At 33.6% G+C, this 19,031-nt stretch overlaps 2 pseudogenes; both read left to right on the top strand.

The window, feature by feature from the left end:
- Window positions 1–625: 625 nt before the first annotated feature.
- LOC129778551 (NADH-ubiquinone oxidoreductase chain 4-like) lies at window positions 626–1,887 on the top strand (annotated as a pseudogene).
- A 553-nt stretch (window positions 1,888–2,440) lies between these two features.
- LOC129779408 (NADH-ubiquinone oxidoreductase chain 5-like) lies at window positions 2,441–3,604 on the top strand (annotated as a pseudogene).
- Window positions 3,605–19,031: the final 15,427 nt, after the last annotated feature.

Here is a 19,031-nt window from a genome sequence, read left to right as displayed (position 1 = left end):
AAACTTGTTTCAATGGTCTTAAAATTACTTTCAAAACAGGCTATTGATATCACCAATCGGTATATAAGCGAGCGCCACTCGAAAATCCGCTCAGTTATAATTGAACAGCGATTGGAGCATGTTGTCGCTGTTGTGGTGAAGCTAACTTCGTTCATCATGAAAGCGCTGATGAACGGTGTCACCAAGAGCCTGTTCGTGCATCTTAGGCCATGAGGCCATTGATCTCTCTTCATTAAGGGTGCCAAATCAGAAAACAGGTCACGTTTTTATGAAATAAAGTAAACATTAATAACTATTTTTGCCGCGAACATTTGGATTTTGGCGATTTACATACCAAACGAATCAGAAATTTCCTAAGATTCGTTTGAAATGCTATACATTACAATTCTCTGATGTGTAAATGGTTAAAATTCATGAAAAGTATAAGCGTGTCCATTTTCCCATACATTTGTTCTGCTGATTTGTGAACTTTTCTACCCGTGCCGTAAATAACGAGCAACTTATCGACGAGCAACGGAGGGGAAATCGCAAGATATAAAGTATCCGTGAGCAAAGGAAAAGAAGAAGGACGAAGGGAAATGTTTGCCTGGAGTATAAATTAACTTTTTGTGTTTGTGAAGGGGTATTAGGGTTATCTATTTTAGTTTCTATAGTTCGAACTCATGGGAATGATTATTTTCAAAGATTTTCAATTTTACAATGTTAAAATTTATTTTTTTTATTATTTGTTTAATATTATTATATAAAAAAAATTATTGAATGGTTCAATGTTTATTATTTTTAGGGAGATTTATATTTATATTAAAAATTGTAATAATAAATTATTTTTGTGATATTTCTTATTATTTTGGACTAGATTTAATTTCTTATGGTTTAATTATATTGAGATTTTGGATTTGTGCTTTAATATTAATAGCTAGAGAAATAATTTATCGTGTTTTTAATTATAGAAAATTATTTACTTTTATAATTTTACTGTTATTATTGATATTAGTATTTACTTTTAGTTCATTAAGAATATTTATATTTTACTTATTTTTTGAGAAATTTATTTTTTTAGGAATTTATTTATTATTTTATACTTTATTAGCTTCTTTACCTTTATTAATTGTTAAAAATGATTTAAATACTATAAATTTGATTATATTAAATTATTTAAAATATTATAATTTAAAATTTTTATATTTATGTATAATTGTTGCTTTTTTAGTAAAAATGCCAATATTTTTAGTTCATTTATGATTACCAAAGGCTCATGTTGAAGCCCCTATTTCTGGTTCTATAATTTTAGCTGGTGTTTTACTAAAATTAGGAGGTTATGGTTTATTACGTGTTTTTTCATTTTTACAAATTTTAGGTATAAAATTTAATTATTGATGAATTAGAATTAGTTTAATAGGGGGTGTGTTAGTAAGATTAATTTGTTTACGTCAAATGGATTTAAAGGCATTAATTGCTTATTCTTCTGTAGCTCATATAGGGATTGTTTTAAGAGGTTTAATAACTATAACTTATTGAGGACTAAGAGGATCTTATACTTTAATAATTGCTCATGGTTTCGTTCTTCTGGATTATTTTGTTTAGCAAATATTTCTTATGAACGAATAAATAGACGAAGTTTATTAATTAATAAGGGGATATTAAATTTTATACCTAGAATAGCTTTATGATGATTTTTATTATGTGCTGGGAATATGGCGGCCCCTCCAACATTAAATTTATTAGGGGAAATTAGTTTAATAAATAGAATTGTAAGATGATCTTGATTAACTATAATGGTTTAAAATTATTATCTTTTTTTAGAGCAGCGTATACTCTTTATTTATTTTCATATAGTCAACATGGTAAAATTTATTCTGGAGTTAATTTTTTTTCTTTTGGGACAAGTCGAGAATATTTATTATTAATATTACATTGATTGCCTTTAAATTTTTTAATTTTAAAAAAGTGATATTTGTATATTATGAATTTAATTTAAATAGTTTAAAAAAATATTGATTTGTGGTGTCAATGATATGAATTTTCATTTTAAATCGTGAATTCTTTAATTAATTATTGTAAGGTTAGATTTTATTTTTTAATTTTTATTAGATTTAGTTTCTTTATATCTAGTTTAAAATTTTTATTAAATGATTTAATTTATTTTATTGCATGAGAAATTATTTCTTTATATTCGATTTCAATTGTTAACTTTTTTATTGGATTGAATAAGATTGATATTTATATCTTTTGTATTATTAATTTCTTCTTTAGTAATTTTATATAGAGATGATTATATATCTAGAGATTTTAATAAAAATCGATTTATTTTATTAGTTTTAATATTTGTTATATCAATGATAATATTAATTATTAGTCCTAATTCAATTAGAATTTTATTAGGATGAGACGGGTTAGGATTAGTTTCTTATTGTTTAGTATTTTTTTTCAAAATGTAAAATCTTATAATGCTGGGATGTTAACAGCTTTATCAAATCGAATTTTTGACGTAGCTTTATTATTAGCTATTGCTTGGATATTAAATTATGGAAGTTGAAATTATATTTTTTATTTAGAAATTAATAAGGAAAATTTTGAAATATGTATAATCAGGGGGTTGGTGATATTAGCAGCTATAACTAAAAGAGCTCAAATTCCTTTTTCTTCTTGATTACCTGCTGCTATAGCAGCTCCTACTCCTGTTTCTGCTTTAGTTCATTCTTCAACTTTAGTAACTGCAGGGGTTTATTTATTGATTCGTTTTAATATTTTATTAGTAGATTCATTATTTGGTCAAATTTTACTATTAATTTCAGGATTAACGATATTTATAGCTGGATTAGGAGCTAATTTTGAGTATGACTTAAAAAAAATTATTGCTTTGTCTACTTTAAGACAGTTAGGATTAATAATAAGAATTTTGTCTATTGGAGAATTTAAATTAGCATTTTTTCATCTTTTAACTCATGCTTTTTTTAAAGCATTATTATTTATATGTGCAGGAGTAATTATTCATAATATAAAAAATATACAAGATATTCGTTATATAGGAGGGTTGTTTATAAGAATACCTTTTGTTTGTAGATGTTTTAATATTGCTAATTTAGCTTTGTGTGGAATGCCTTTTTTGGCTGGATTTTATTCAAAGGATTTAATTTTAGAGATTGTTAAACTTCTTTATATTATTATAAAAGGATTATATATTTTTTTTTTCTTTTTTTCTTTCTTTCTTTTTTTTCAACTGGGTTAACGGTTTGTTATTCTTTTCGATTAGTTTATTATTCTATAACTGGGGATTTTAAAAATATAGTTTTAAATATATTAAATGATAAGAGACGAATTATAAATTTTAGAATTTTTTTTTTAATAATTATAGCTATTATTGGAGGGAGTTTTCTTAGATGATTAATATTTTTTAATCCAGAGATAATTAATTTACCTAAAATGATAAAATTTTTAACATTGATGGTTTGTGTTTTAGGAGGTTTAATATGTTATTTATTAAATTATGAAAATTTATTTAGTAATAATAAATCTTTTATATTTTATAAATTTAGAAGATTTGTTGGGTAATATGATTTATGCCATATATTTCGACTTTAATTATTATCAAATTGCCATTAAAAATAGGATTATTTTCATATAAAAGATTTGATCAAGATCAAGAATATTTTGGTGGATATATATTTTATTATCAAATAAAAAAGTATTCTTTATATATTCAAGAATTTCAAAATAATAATTTGAAAATTTATTTAATAAGATATTTTATTTGAATTGTAATTTTATTATTAATAATATTTTTAAATTAATTTAAATAGCTTATATTTAGAGTGTAACATTGAAGTTGTTAAGGAAATTATTTTAATTTTTAAATATTGGAAATATTTATAAATAAAGTTTATTAATTTTACATTGAAAATGTAATGTTTTTTTTAAACTATATAAATAAATATTAATAGAAATATGGTGATCAAGAAAAAGCTGCTAACTTTTATCTTTAATGGTTTAATTCCATTTATATTTCTTAATTGGAATTTAAAATTCATTAATATTATTAACAGTAATATACCTCTTTTTGGTTTCAATTAATTTAAGATAAATTGATTGAATCAATATTTTTAAAGTGCAAGTTAAATGTTATAATTAACTATTATCCTATTTATTCATTTTTAAAAAATATGGGTGTAATTCACCTAAGATTAGGCCGAAACTAATTGCAATATATCGCTTCATATTTGGTTGAGATTTAATTATTTCATTCTAATGCTCCTTGGTTTCATTCGTGGATTATACCAATTAATAAAATAAAAATAAAGGAAAGGCTAGTAATTGTTCAATTTATTAAATTTGATGATTTAAAAATTAAGATTATTGGGAGAAGAAGGGCAATTTCTACATCAAAAATTAAGAAAATAATTGCAATTAAGAAAAATCGAAGAGAGAAGGGTAAACGAGAATAATTTATAGGGTCAAATCCACATTCGAAAGGGGAAGATTTTTCACGATCAGTAATAGTTTTTTTTAGATAAAAAGGTTGCTATTATAATAATAATAATAGAAATAGTTAAAATAATTAGACTTTTAATAGTAAGTGTTAAAATTATTTATACTAAAATTATTTAGTCCTAATGATTGGAAGTCGTTTATACATACATATACTTTATAAATTAACCTCCTCATCAGTAAATTGAAATATATAAAAATAATCAAACTACATCTACAAAGTGTCAATATCATGCTGCTGCTTCAAATCCAAAATGGTGATTTTTTGAAAAATGATGGTTAATATGACGTAAAAAACAAATTAATAAAAAAGAAGTTCCAATTAAAACATGAAGTCCGTGGAATCCTGTTGATATGAAAAATGTTGAGCCATAAACATTATCTGCAATAGTAAATGGGGCTTCTATATATTCATATCCTTGTAAAATTGAGAAATAAATTCCTAAAAGTACTGTAAAGAATAATCTTTGAATTGTTTGAGTATGATTATTTTCTATTAATCTATGATGAGCTCAAGTTACAGTAATTCCTGATGCTAATAGAATAGCTGTATTTAATAAAGGAATTTGAAAAGGATTAAATGGATGAATTCCGATAGGAGGTCATATTATTCCCAGTTCAATTGTAGGAGATAATCTTCTATGAAAAAATGCTCAAAAAAATGAAACAAAAAAGAAAATTTCAGAGATAATAAAAAGAATTATTCCTCATCGAAGGCCTAAAGTTACATTGAAAGTATGAAGTCCTTGGAAAGTACCTTCTCGAGAAATATCTCGTCATCATTGATATATAATCAATAGAGTAATAATATTTCCTAAAATAAATAAATTATTATTATATTGATGGAATCATTGAACTAATCCTGTAGTTATTGTTATTGCTCTAATTGCTCCTAATAAAGGTCATGGACTATAGTCTACTAAATGAAAGGGATGATTTATTTTTGTTGACATTAATTTATTTCTCTAGAATATAAAGTACTTAAAACTGAAAATACATAAGATTGAATAATAGCGACTGCTGATTCTAATAATAAAGCAATTTGAACAATTAAAATAATTCTTACGATAATGTAAGATGTAGATATAGGTCCAGTATTTCCTAAAAGGGTTAAAAGTAAATGACCAGCAATTATATTTGCGGTTAATCGAATGGCTAAAGTTCCCGGACGAATTACATTTCTAATTGTTTCAATACATACTATAAAAGGTATTAGGATTGCGGGAGTTCCTTGAGGAACTAAATGAGCAAATATATGTTGTGTGTGGTTTGTTCATCCATAAATTATAATTCTTAATCATAAAGGAAAAGCTAAGGTTAAAGTTAATGTCAAATGACTAGTTCTTGTAAAGATATAAGGAAAAAGTCCTAAAAAATTATTAAATATAATTAAAGAAAATAAAGAAATAAATATTAAAGTTCTTTTATTATTATTAGTTGGACCTAAAAGAGTTTTAAATTCTTTATGTAAAGTTAATAAAATATTATTTCAAATAATTTGGAATCGATTAGGTATTAATCGATAAGAAGATGGAATAATTAATAAACCTAAAAAAGTTCTTATTCAATTTAAGGATATATTAAAAATTGTTGTTGAAGGGTCAAATACTGAAAATAGATTAGTTATCATTTTCAATTTAATTTAGATTGTTTAATATTTAATAGTTGGGGGGTTGAATTTAAAGAATAAAAAAAGCAATAATAATTTTTAATATTAAAAATTATTAAAGTAAATGAAAAAATGAAAAATAAAGTTAATCATCTTAATGGAGATATTTGAGGGATTAAAAAATATTAAATTATTAATATTTTTAGTTTGACAAACTAAGGTTTTGATTAAACAAATTTTTTTGAGTGAAATGTTAATATCATTAGAAGTAATTGCTAATTTACTATAATATGATTTAAGAGATCATTACTTGCTTTCAGTCATCTAATGAATTGATTTGAGATGAAATTCATTTAATAAAGAAATTTATTGGGATTCTTTCAATAACAATTGGTATAAAACTATGGTTTGCTCCACAAATTTCTGAACATTGTCCAAAAAATAATCCAGGTTGATTAATTAAAAAATTAGTTTGATTTAATCGTCCTGGAGTTGCGTCAATTTTTACACCTAGGGCTGGGATTGTTCATGAGTGAAGAACATCTGTAGCTGTTACTAAAATTCGAATTTGATTATTAAAAGGTAAAATAATTCGATTATCTACATCTAATAAGCGGAATCCATCTATATTAAGTTCATTGGTAGGAGTTATATAAGAGAATGAGGCAAGCTTTCGTTATCGTTCTAGATACGAAGCAATGAACATCGCTTGTTGTTCTGTTTTGCGCCATCACATGTCTTCGTTTCGGATTGAGCTGTGGACGCGACCAAATTAATCACTCGCTGATGTCTCTGGCATTGCAATCATTGCATCAAACTGACGCCATTGCGTTAATGTTTTGAGCTATACAATTGTGTGGGGAAATCACCAATATGAGCTATCGTCGGCTCACCAAGAAAATAAATGTTCTGTAATTTTGTCTGTGATTTGGCTAAGCTAATCTAGATGTTTGTATATTTAGTTACTTCAAGCCATCGATATATGGATGTTTGTGTGTATATGTGCGTGCTTCATAACCCATACGTATAAAAAGTTCGCTACGCTAAATTAGAGATTACTGATTGTTGAGATTAACAGAAAGAGTTTATTTCTTTTATTTAGTCACCAAGAAAGCAAATGTCGTTCTAGAATTTTGCATGAGATTGGGTTTCGCTTGCCAGTGGCAAAACTTTCTCCACTAAGCGCCTGCGCCTAACACCTGCGCTTATTTTGAGCATGAGAAAGTAATGCAACTGTTTTCGAGATCAGTAATATTAACAGAAGCGTTTCTTTTGAGAATAGCGCAAAATGATGAGAAATGTTTATATTTCTAGTAGCTTCAAGCCACCCATGTATGGCTCTGTATGCATGCTATGGCGAACGTTTGGTTTACGTTGTACGAACGATGCCTAAAGGTGTGATTCCACTGAGGCAATACTAATTAAAATGTAGCACGGTATTTGATACCTGCGAATATTGTCATTGTTGTTGTTTCCATGCGGTATCAAAGATATATTGATGTAGTTATGAGATGTGGAATAATGGTGCTGATGCAACAAGTATATAATCGCTGGTAACCGAGTGTATGTCAATTGCGAAAAAGGCCACCGGAATAGTGTTCGAGGTAAATTTTCAATGCATTGCCATGAAACAAATTACCACATACGATCAGTTAGTGAATTGTTCTACGAGGGCAAGAATGAATCATTAATCAGGGCGATCAAACCATTCTACTGAATAGTTATTTCTAAAATTACACAGCAAAATATCCGAAGTTATAAACAAGCGACTGATATAAAATAACAGCGTAGTTCTACGTCAACAATGCGGTTGTATCGAGAATAAGTTACTATGATTAATCTGATATCATTTGGTATATATTAATTTACAAACAAAAAATATATTGGTGTCAATTGGACTGTTTCCTAAATAGCCGCAACCGGTTTATTGAGTCACTTCAGCCAAAACCTTGTAGACTTGTGGTAGTTCTATAAGTTTTTCTAGTAGACCGATTTCAACCAATGAATTTTTTACGTAATCCAGGATATATTTCCTGTCATCGTACGTAGGATTTGTTAAAAATATTGAAAATATTTTTGTAGCCATATAATTAGCGGATTCAATTGGGCCTTTCAATTGCTCCATACAACTTGAGTACATAACAAACAATTGCGGACCGGAGAGCTATTATGAGAGTTCTCATTTTCAACCAAGACAACTTTGGCAGGTATATTTATTAGGTATTATTTTTATTCTGATGATGTAAAAAACACAAAATCAGGAAAAAATAGAATCATTTCAGTAAAATCAGGCATAATCGAGTGTTTGATAGTATATCGGGGAACGGGTCTGGAATATGCCGAAAAATCGGGAAGATTGACATCTCCGATTAAAGAAGAACATCATTATGTACAATCACATCGTACCAGAAGGTTCCACTCCACTTCCAAAGACTTTGCACAATGCTTCTCGTGCAGTCAATAATCGTTGGAAGCCACAATTTTCGGATTAGATTGCTTCTGAAGTGTTCAAAATTTAAAACGAAAACAATGACTTCAAAAATTTCATCTTCCAAGGATCGCAGCATGGATGGAAAATCGGCTACCTACGACATCTCAAAATTTCAAACTAAAAGGATTGAATCCGTTTTTTTGTTATTTTCCGGCACTTCGGAAGCACCTTGGAAAAACAAAAAAAAAATTAACCCGTGCACCTGACCGAAGAAAAGTGCATCATGAATGGGCAAAATTAAGTAACAGATGAAGACACGAAAAACGAAAACGTAACATGTGATAGGATGACTTCCGTCTCAGAGATGCTGTACTTTTAATCTTGATCTGGTTATATGCAGTTTACTGTCAGTTGACGTGAGTGATTTCTTTTTATTGTGAAATAGAAAAAGTCACAGGAGAGTTGTGTCCGAGTCACGACGGAATGGTTACGGATTACGTTAGGCTATCTGTTGCATAATGATTTTGGACATGTTTGAAAAACTGCGTTAATGAATCCGTCGATTACACGATGCGATCGATTTTCGTTTTTCAATTTGTACCCCCAACATGTGCCCGGAAGCGTAATCCTACGTTAAAAAGCACATCAAGGTCACAATAATTTTAAACCTAATCGAAGCATCACTAAGGGGGTAGTACACTATGGAAACTTGATTTTTTTTTTCAAATGGCCTAAAACGTTCTCTTGGACGTCTACTTTACTGTAGTTTTTGTCCAAGGTTTGTCCGATGCTCCGTTCCAAAGTTTCAAGCCAATTAGTGGACCTAAGTCTATGCGTAAGGAGCGCGGATCCAAAATTTAAAACACGTTTTTCTCGAAACTAAGTTTTGTAAACTGGGCGGAGTTGACAGGAAATATATCCAAGATTACGTAAAAAAATCATTGGTTGAAATCGGTCCACAAAAGCTCGTAGAACTCCCACTAGCTTACAAGGTTTTGTCTGCAAGAGTTCAACAAACCGGCTATTCAGGAGACAGTCCTATTAACACCAATTGTTTTTATTTGTTCAGTGATATATACCTAATAAAACTGTGATATCAGATTGATCAGAGTAATTTATTTTCTCGTTGAAAAAAATCGCGAAAATCACATTCTTTTTATGATGTTCATAGTGTACTACCCCTTTAATACATAATAATAATAATACTAACAATTTGCACTCACCCGATTTTTTCTTATTTCATAATGTAGATGTAGAATGTTGTAGATTTCGATATTGCGGTTATTTCCGGTAAGATCTATCGATCATACTATGGGGATGAGATTCTCACCCCTGGATGACTTGTAGATCGTTATCATAGATATTTGACAAAAAATAATTATTATCATAACAGATCTCAATAGACGGCTACATCTGGAAGAAGGTAACTTAGCACAATCTATGTGCCTAGCAATTCTTCGAGATGTAAGCTTGATAATGTTTTCCATTATCAAATACATACACCACATAGTAACACAGCCATTCCATGCCAAACCGATATAGTGGTTCTCAGATTATCGTCCAAAGTGGTAGTTTTTTTCTTTATCGCAAATTATTAGACTGGTATTTTTTTATTTTTTTGTTAGGGTGATCATTTTTATTTTTGGGTGGTCCGATAAATCCATTTTTTCTCATTTTTGCCAAAAATTCATAACGTTGGAACCACTTGACCAATTCAGATGTTCGACATATTAAATTAAATTAAAAATTGTTTTTCGTTTTTTAGTTATGATTTTTCAAAATTGACCGATGGTACGAACAATATTTTTTTCTCATTTTTTCCAATACAGAAAATCATAACTTTTGATCTACTGGATCGATTCAGATGATCGATATATCAAATTAAAGCCTAGTTTTGTTTGAAAACAAACGCCTCCCTGGTTTCGAGATATATTATGTGAAAAATCCCCATCTTTCCCGAAAAAATATAAAAAAATATAGCACCTTTGGCCATGAAAACCCGAGACCATGAAAACTATAAAAAACAAATACAATTAATGTTAACGAAAACATAATTCAAATTTTCTTATATGAAAACTATAAAAAACAAATACAATCAATGATAACGAAAACATAATTCAAATTTTCTGCAGCTGTAGAGGATTGGATTGGATTTTTCGGATCACCCTAAAATAAAAATGATCACCCTAACAAAAAAATAAAAAAATACGAGTCTAATAATTTGCGATAAAGAACAAAACTACCACTATCTGAGAACCACTATATCGGTTTAGCATGGAATGGCTGCACATAGAGTTACCTGAGTTGCAGGTGTTACTCTCTCTTATTTATGTCAGACTAGCCAGAAGGGCTAATCCTAGAAAAGCCCTCGACCCCTGGTCTAAGCCACGGGGACCATTGAGGGTGGGCTTTCAACTGCCTCTTTTAACTCGGCTAGCTCGAGCTTGACACTCGGAGGCTCAAGATCGGCTCACTCTCTTTTTGGGCACAAATCAAGGATTCAGTTCACAAGTAAAAACACAGATAGATTCCTTTTTTTTTGTTTATTCAACTTACATTTGTGTATATGTCAGTGTGATGTGGCCGGCCGGATGTTGTCGAGCGAAACCTGGGCGCCGCGAGCTTTGCCGTAGCTCGAAGAGTTACTATAGGGTTGGTAACTCAAGTTGCTCGTTGCTGCAGAGCTTCGTGGACGGCAGCAATCTTCCTCAAAATCGTTTCGCTCCGGGGAATCTGAATTCAGGGCAAAAATATTGGGTCCTGATGGGAAAAAATTTAAAGTCCAGAGTTACTACTGGGTCTTGCTCTTTATCCAAAACCATACCTGATCCTTCCGTCCTTTCAGGTCGAACTGCAGTTTTCAAATGTTTTATTTGAATTTCTATAATCGGGATCACTTTAATAGCTTTTGTTGTGCCTTGGATAAAGAGCTTTTATTGTAGACCCAGTAGTGCTTTCCTTTTCCCATCGTTCCCTTTTTCGGATGTCGCTTATCAAATATCTATTGCGCAATCCACGGCTTTTATGGCGTTTTCGCCCGACAACAGGTTTATGTGTTCGGTGTGAGTATATGTGTGTGTAATTATATTTATAGCTAACTTAAATCCTAGTTCATTTGAAATTTCCTATACTCTAATTTATTTAATTCTATATCTAACTTAATTAATTGAAGAACTAATTTCTAAACGGTAACACTACCTCATACTCCCCCTAAAAATTAATCGATAACAATGTTTGAGATTAATTTTATCTAGTTGAATTATCTCAAATAAGCCCAGGGTCGAGTCGCAACTTTTATTGCATTCGAGACAAACAAAAATTAACAGATCTGCGTCAAAACAGCAAATAGTTTGTTCTCCATACAAGTAATGGAAACTATTTTTCGACGTCTCTACTTCTACGAATAATTATTTGGCCTTCTCCTCTCTCAGAATCTCAAAACATATATTATCTCATTGAATTATTCTCACTATCGAATTTGCGAATTCTTCCTGATATATAATAATATTAGCTGAAAACATTATTTTACAGTGTTGGGTATCATTGATTGCTGAAGCGCTCATAATAAGATGAAAACGTTGAAAAGTTGTAGTGCAGACAAAACCGGTTTAATCATCTACAGTTCGCGATATGAATTTCAATTGCTTTTCTTTTTTCCACTGATCAGTTTTTCTTCATTTTTCGCGGGCTACTACCTCAAACAGGCTTCTCATTATAATATGCAAACTATTTCTCTCTCATTTCGTTTATTCCAACATGACTAATCTAAAATTAACCATAATCCATAAAAATAGTGCTTTCATTCAATATCAGTTCGCCCAGTTATACTATAAAATTATAGCTGGTATACCTCCATTGCTTATTCTAATACGACGCTCGACTCGGATGCAGCGCACAACGTATTGGTACTTAAAACATACAAATAAAACAAAAATAATAACTGTATCCCTTTCAGCCTTGTTTTGGTATACCCGGCTTGAGATCGGCAGCCGAATAAACCCCGAGATACTTCCCCTGGGCATCGACGAGCTCGTAGCAACTCGTCCCTCGTCGAGAAACAATAGTGCACGGTGTGTACAATGGACCCAATTTGGACTTATAAGCATCTTCAGCAGAAGACAACAAAAAATTGCGTTTATAAACGCACTGTCCTACTTCATATGTCGGTGCCGCTTTAGGATGCCGAAAGTTGTACGTTCGCACACCTTTTCCATAGGCATTTTCCAAATTTTTATGGACAGCCTCGAAAACATTCCGATCAATTTTTATTTTCAGACCAATTCTACCCGTTGCAGTCGTGTTGGACGTGTCAACGTCCCGACGATGGTCCTCCCTATCAGCTACAACTTCATGCCCAAACAAAATTCTATACGGAGTGAATCCCGTGGATGAATGGACCGTATTATTGACCGTGTATTCGATTTCCGATATCCTGGTATCCCAAAGGCGCTGATCGGTCTTGACGTACGTCCTCATGCAAGCATTAATGCTACGATTAAGACGCTCCACCGGATTTGCCTGGCTGTGGTATCGAGCATTGGCCCAATGCTTTACCTGGTAATGCTCAAGGAATTCCTGGAATTTGCGACTAAGGAAACAAGTGGCATTATCGCTGATAAGAATTTCTGGGACCGAATAGCGATGGAACCACTGTTCCTGGAGGATTTTAATTATGGATTCGGTTGAAATTTTCTTGACGGGTACTAACACAGTCCATTTGGAAAAAAGGTCCAGTAGTACGAGCAAGTGAGTATTGCCAGTTTTAGTGCGGGGTAGGGACTGAATAAAGTCGATGGCCAATATTTGAAACGGCTTTCGAGCGATTCGGGGTTGTCCTATGGTTGGATGTTGCGAATTGTAGGCTGGTTTGCATTCCCTACACACTTGACATTGGCCTACAAACTTCTTGACTGAAGCGGCCAACCTCGGCCAGAAATATCTCCCTCTCATTTTGTGCAACAATTTTTCATACCCAATATGGAAGTTTGCCTCGTGCTCTTTTCGAAGAATGACCTCCCTCAGTTTCTCCGGCACACAAATCTTCCACTCGAATCTGAAATCCAATACCTCAGTTTGACAAGGGATGAATTTCATTAATTTCTCATCCTCAATTTTGTAGTCTAAATAGTCCTCCGGAGCAGCTAGTACTTTTTTATACAATTCGGAGTACCATCTATCCTCTTTGAGGTCAACTTCTCCAATTTCCAGGGAACGCGATAAGGCATCCGGAATGATGTTGTCCTTACCGCGACTATGGAGAATTTCGAAATCGTACCCCTGGAGAGCAATACTCCATCGACTTAATCGGGAGGAAGTGCGCCACTTTCCCTTCATTATATGGGTGAGGGCGGAAGCGTCCGTGACCACTAGAAAGTGGGTTCCCTCAATATAGGGTCGGAACTTTTCTATGGCCGATAATACAGCTAAACCTTCCTTCCCGGAAGCAGCATAGGCTTGTTGCTCTGGGGAAAGTTTCTGCGAGTAATAGGCCACAATTTTCTCACCTTCCTCATGCTGCTGTGTGAGAACAGCGGCAATAGCACTATCACTAGCATCCGTCTGTATTTGGAATGGTTTCTCGAAATTCGGGTTGGCCAGAATTGGAGCAGCAATCAGGCAGTCCTTTAGACTGATAAAAGCTTGTTCAGCGGTTGAATTCCAGGCAATAGTTTTGGGTTTCTTGCGAAGGAGATTTGTTAGAGGAGCCGACACCTCACTAAAATTAGGGATGAAACGCCGATAGTAATTGGCCATCCCTAAAAATCTACGGAGCGAACGGAGAGAACCCGGACGCTCGTAATTTATTATTGCCTCTATTCTTTCTGGACTGGGGCGCAACCCTTCGGTAGACAGTATATAGCCCAAGTACGGTAACTGTTTTACGCAAAATTTCGATTTGGCGATGTTAATCGATAGATTGGCGGATTTCAATCTCCGAGCCACTTCTTCCAAACTGTGGATATGAGCTTCAAATGTATCGCTAACGACAACTATGTCGTCGAGATAAACGAATACGTTAGGCTCAAGTTCCCCGTATCCCAGGACCTTGTCCATAAGTCTTGCTAATGTGGCTGGGCTGTTAACCAGTCCGAAAGGTAACCTGGTAAATTGGAACAAGCCTCTCCCCAATATGGAAAACGCGGTATATTTCCGTGATTGTGAATCGAGAGGAATCTGTAGAAACGCCTTGGTTAAGTCAATCGTAGACAAGAAACGGCTCGCACCTACTCTACTCAGAATTCGATCCTGGTGAGGGAGAGGGTAAGCATCCCTTTTGGTCTGATCGTTTAAACGTCTGGCATCTAAACATAAACGCACTTCTCCCGTTGACTTCAAAACTGGTACCGTGCTCAACGACCAATCGCTCTGGCTGGGTTCAATAACTTCCTGTCGCAACATTTCATTCAGTTCCTTATTAACTTTTCTTTGCATTTCAGGAGAAGTCGGATAGGGATTAATTCGGACGGCGGGAGCGTGAAGAAATTCCTCCTTAAATTCAATTTTGTGCGATATCCAATTAGTCACGTCAAGAGTTTCACCGTCGATAGCAACTTTAAAGTGAGTCTTTACGTTCTCAAGGATCGCTTTCTGGGATTCACTTAAAATTTCCCTCGTTAACAACTATCTCTTCTACATTAGTCTCAGTTATTTCTCCAACCTGCTGAACGCTAAGCAAAGTCGGTTTTATATTAAACGATTTCCAAAAATCGCTATAACCCAGAATCAGTCTGCGCTTCAGCTGTGGGGCAACGAAGGCAGGAATGATTTTATTTTCATTGTTGAAGGTTATTGGCAAGTGAACGTAGCCTTCTACCTCGACCGGCGTACCGGAGGCAGTTTTCAACTGAACTTCCGTTGGAAACACTTTCAAGTTAAGGTCTCTTAACAATTTCTTGCACCCTACCCCCAGGACGGTCCTATGTGCTCCACTGTTCAACAGTCCTATTAATTCTCTCCCCATTACCTCTATCTTTATGAATGGTCGGCTATCATCATTCACTGGTAGTCGCAATTCTTCTATATCCGGCCCTGAGTAATAATCTTCATCGAGTACAGGTTGAAAACCATTTGAACTCAACTTGTGTATAACGCTGTTTGAATTTAGAGGATTTGTCGATTGTGCTTCAGATTGCCTCTTCAAGCTGAATGCCTCTAGTTTTTTTGACAATGCGGACAGTAAAATGTACTTACGTCTGCAAAGCCACATATTCGACAAAATTTTGTTCTTTCCTTGGGACAATCGACATAATGGTGACCTGCTTGCCTACAATTGTAACAGGTTCCTATCGGAGGACGTTTATACTGGGCGGCCAAAGTGTGCATAGTTCCTCTAGCTGAACCTTCCATGGGATCCATAATTAGTTCTTTCCTTCTCTCCTGTTCTCGTCTTTCCCCTTCTTGTTGCAAATTTTTCTTCTTCTCTCCTATTTTAGGTCTATTACCATAAAAACTTCTCTTTTCTTTTTCGGAATTGACCATTTTCGAATGTTTTTCCGGAATATTATCAAGTTCTATTTCATTCACATGACTACTTTTTGGGTGGTTGAGAGTATCACCAGGTTTTTGAAACATGTTCCAGTTATTCTCATCGATTATTCTACCGTACTTTTTCAATCTTGACATTGATTTTACTCCCGCTCCCGTCAATGCATTTTTATAATCAAAACGCATATTGCGCCAGATTATTTCAAACTTTCTCCGGTCCGACACTGATCTAGTCATGGACTGAAAGAGTTTTTGTATGTCATGAAAATAATCGGAGAACTTCTCACCACGCGCTTGCCGGCGATTAGTGGCCTGGATTTCAATTTGGAAATCTAAATCCGGTGGCAAGAACTCGCGTTTGAGCTCCCGTTTAAGTTCAGACCAACTACGGAAATCTCGATTTGCAACCCCATCCATAAACCAATCTTTAGCACGCCCTGAGAACAAGTGGAATGCAGATCGGAATAATTCTCTCTCCGAGATATCTTCCGCTTTGCAGCGCATTTTTATTTCCTTCAAAAATTCGATTAATCGTCGACCTTGATCTTTCCCGTCGTACTTCAATTTCCATTCCGAAACGGGTATTCTCTTCAAACTTCTATGTTTCGTTTTATGTATTTTTTTCGGAGCTTTTGAGCAGATGCTCTCAGCACTAGAACAGGAAAAATCAGAGCTTTCATAAGAAGAAGAACTTGAATATGAGGATGACGAAAAGCTCATTTTTCGGTGATGCTTTCCATCATGTTTTCCGGAAAAAGAATTATGGTGATTTTTGAGGATCGATTTGTTGTTCTCAGTTTTCATGTTACTATTCGATTCGATATGGCCAGAGGTATTCTCGATACTGCTCTCGGCTATAGTTTCTCCCTTTTCCTCAACTTGCTTACTACAATTTCGGCTAGCGGAGCACTTGTTTTGATCTGACTCTGTTTTAAGCTTTTCATTTAAGTTCACCAGTAATTTTTCTAACTTCTTTTTTCGATCCCTATTCTCCTCATACTCTTTCTTCCGTCTTTCCTCCTCCGCAATGTCTTTCTCTCTCATCTGTTTCTGTTGCTCTGAGGTCTGAAGTACAAATGATTTAAACATTTTTATCAACTCTTCTGTATTGTTTAATTTTCCCTGCTCATATTGATCCAATATGCCTAAAATTTCTTCGGGTTTCTTTCTCGACGATTCACCTGCTTGTTGTTTGCCATTGGCTCCTATTTCTTTACTCTCACTCGTCTCGTCGTCTTCAGTTCCGACATTCCTACCTGTTTCATTCCACTCCTCTATTTCACTCCTGACTTCTTGTAACACCTCATGTATTTCTGACTCTATTTGTGTTGTTTCCGAAGCTTTATGTGTAACACTTATATCAGGATAATATTTTTGCATTAACCATGTAGTCTGCTTTTGCAATGACTCAATCCCTGACAAATATTTTTCTGCTCTAGGAGCTTTCAAAAGCAACAGCACTCTAACTCGGTAATGAGTGAGGCGTGTTTTCAGTTTCTGACGCTGCCAGTTATCTACCTTGCATTGCGCAAGCAAATTTTCGATCCTTTCCAACTTCGTTTTGATTATAAATATTTCCTCAGTAATTTCCCTTCGTGTTTGGGATGCTGTAAATGTTTTTGATTCTGTTTCTAATTTAATTTTATCCTTTAACTTCCTTCTCTTGGTACTCTCATGTTCATCAGACTCGAAATAAACATTTCTTATTAAAAGTTCATGTTCGACCTCTTCAATTGGAAGGTGAGACACATGTATGTGTCTGTACAACTCCAGCAAATCCATTTTATTATTAATACATTTTTTTTTCTAGGTTCAACGTATATGGACAAAATTATTCTTAAACAATAAAACTATTATATATATATACAAAAATTCAATTACAATAAACAAAACTCCCACAAAACAAAACAAGAATGGATTTGAGTTGCCTCAGATGAATCAAGACCCAATAATCATTATTCCCTCTCAGTAAAATGCGAATATTCACTCCCGGTATTTGATGTGATTACAGCAGAACCTGTTCACTTTTATGAGTGTACGCGCACTAGTAAGCCTAAACTCAGATAATTCTACTGGAGTCGCTCGTGCAACGCTACCGTTTCGAAATTCTAATCGATTTTTGAAACAACCGTCCCTATCTCACTATCACCCTATTTTCTATAGTGTATTACTTGATTACTGAAAACTTGATTTGCATATATTTTAGTTGGGCGCCATTTGTTACTCTCTCTTATTTATGTCAGACTAGCCAGAAGGGCTAATCCTAGAAAAGCCCTCGATCCCTGGTCTAAGCCACGGGGACCATTGAGGGTGGGCTTTCAACTGCCTCTTTTAACTCGGCTAGCTCGAGCTTGACACTCGGAGGCTCAAGATCGGCTCACTCTCTTTTTGGGCACAAATCAAGGATTCAGTTCACAAGTAAAAACACAGATAGATTCCTTTTTTTTTGTTTATTCAACTTACATTTGTGTATATGTCAGTGTGATGTGGCCGGCCGGATGTTGTCGAGCGAAACCTGGGCGCCGCGAGCTTTGCCGTAGCTCGAAGAGTTACTATAGGGTTGGTAACTCAAGTTGCTCGTTGCTGCAGAGCTTCGTGGACGGCAGCAATCTTCCTCAAAATCGTTTCGCTCCGGGGAATCTGAATTCAGGGCAAAAATATTGGGTCCTGATGGGAAAAAATTGAAAGTCCAGAGTTACTACTGGGTCTTGCTCTTTATCCAAAACCATACCTGATCCTTCCGTCCTTTCAGGTCGAACTGCAGTTTTCAAATGTTTTATTTGAATTTCTATAATCGGGATCACTTTAATAGCTTTTGTTGTGCCTTGGATAAAGAGCTTTTATTGTAGACCCAATAGTGCTTTCCTTTTCCCATCGTTCCCTTTTTCGGATGTCGCTTATCAAATATCTATTGCGCAATCCACGGCTTTTATGGCGTTTTCGCCCGACAACAGGTTTATGTGTTCGGTGTGAGTATATGTGTGTGTAATTATATTTATAGCTAACTTAAATCCTAGTTCA

Source organism: Toxorhynchites rutilus, chromosome 3, assembly GCF_029784135.1.
Source record: "Toxorhynchites rutilus septentrionalis strain SRP chromosome 3, ASM2978413v1, whole genome shotgun sequence".
Taxonomy (NCBI): domain Eukaryota; kingdom Metazoa; phylum Arthropoda; class Insecta; order Diptera; family Culicidae; genus Toxorhynchites; species Toxorhynchites rutilus.
Note: the sequence above shows the minus strand (reverse complement) of the source record. Positions and strands in the feature narration are given on the sequence as shown.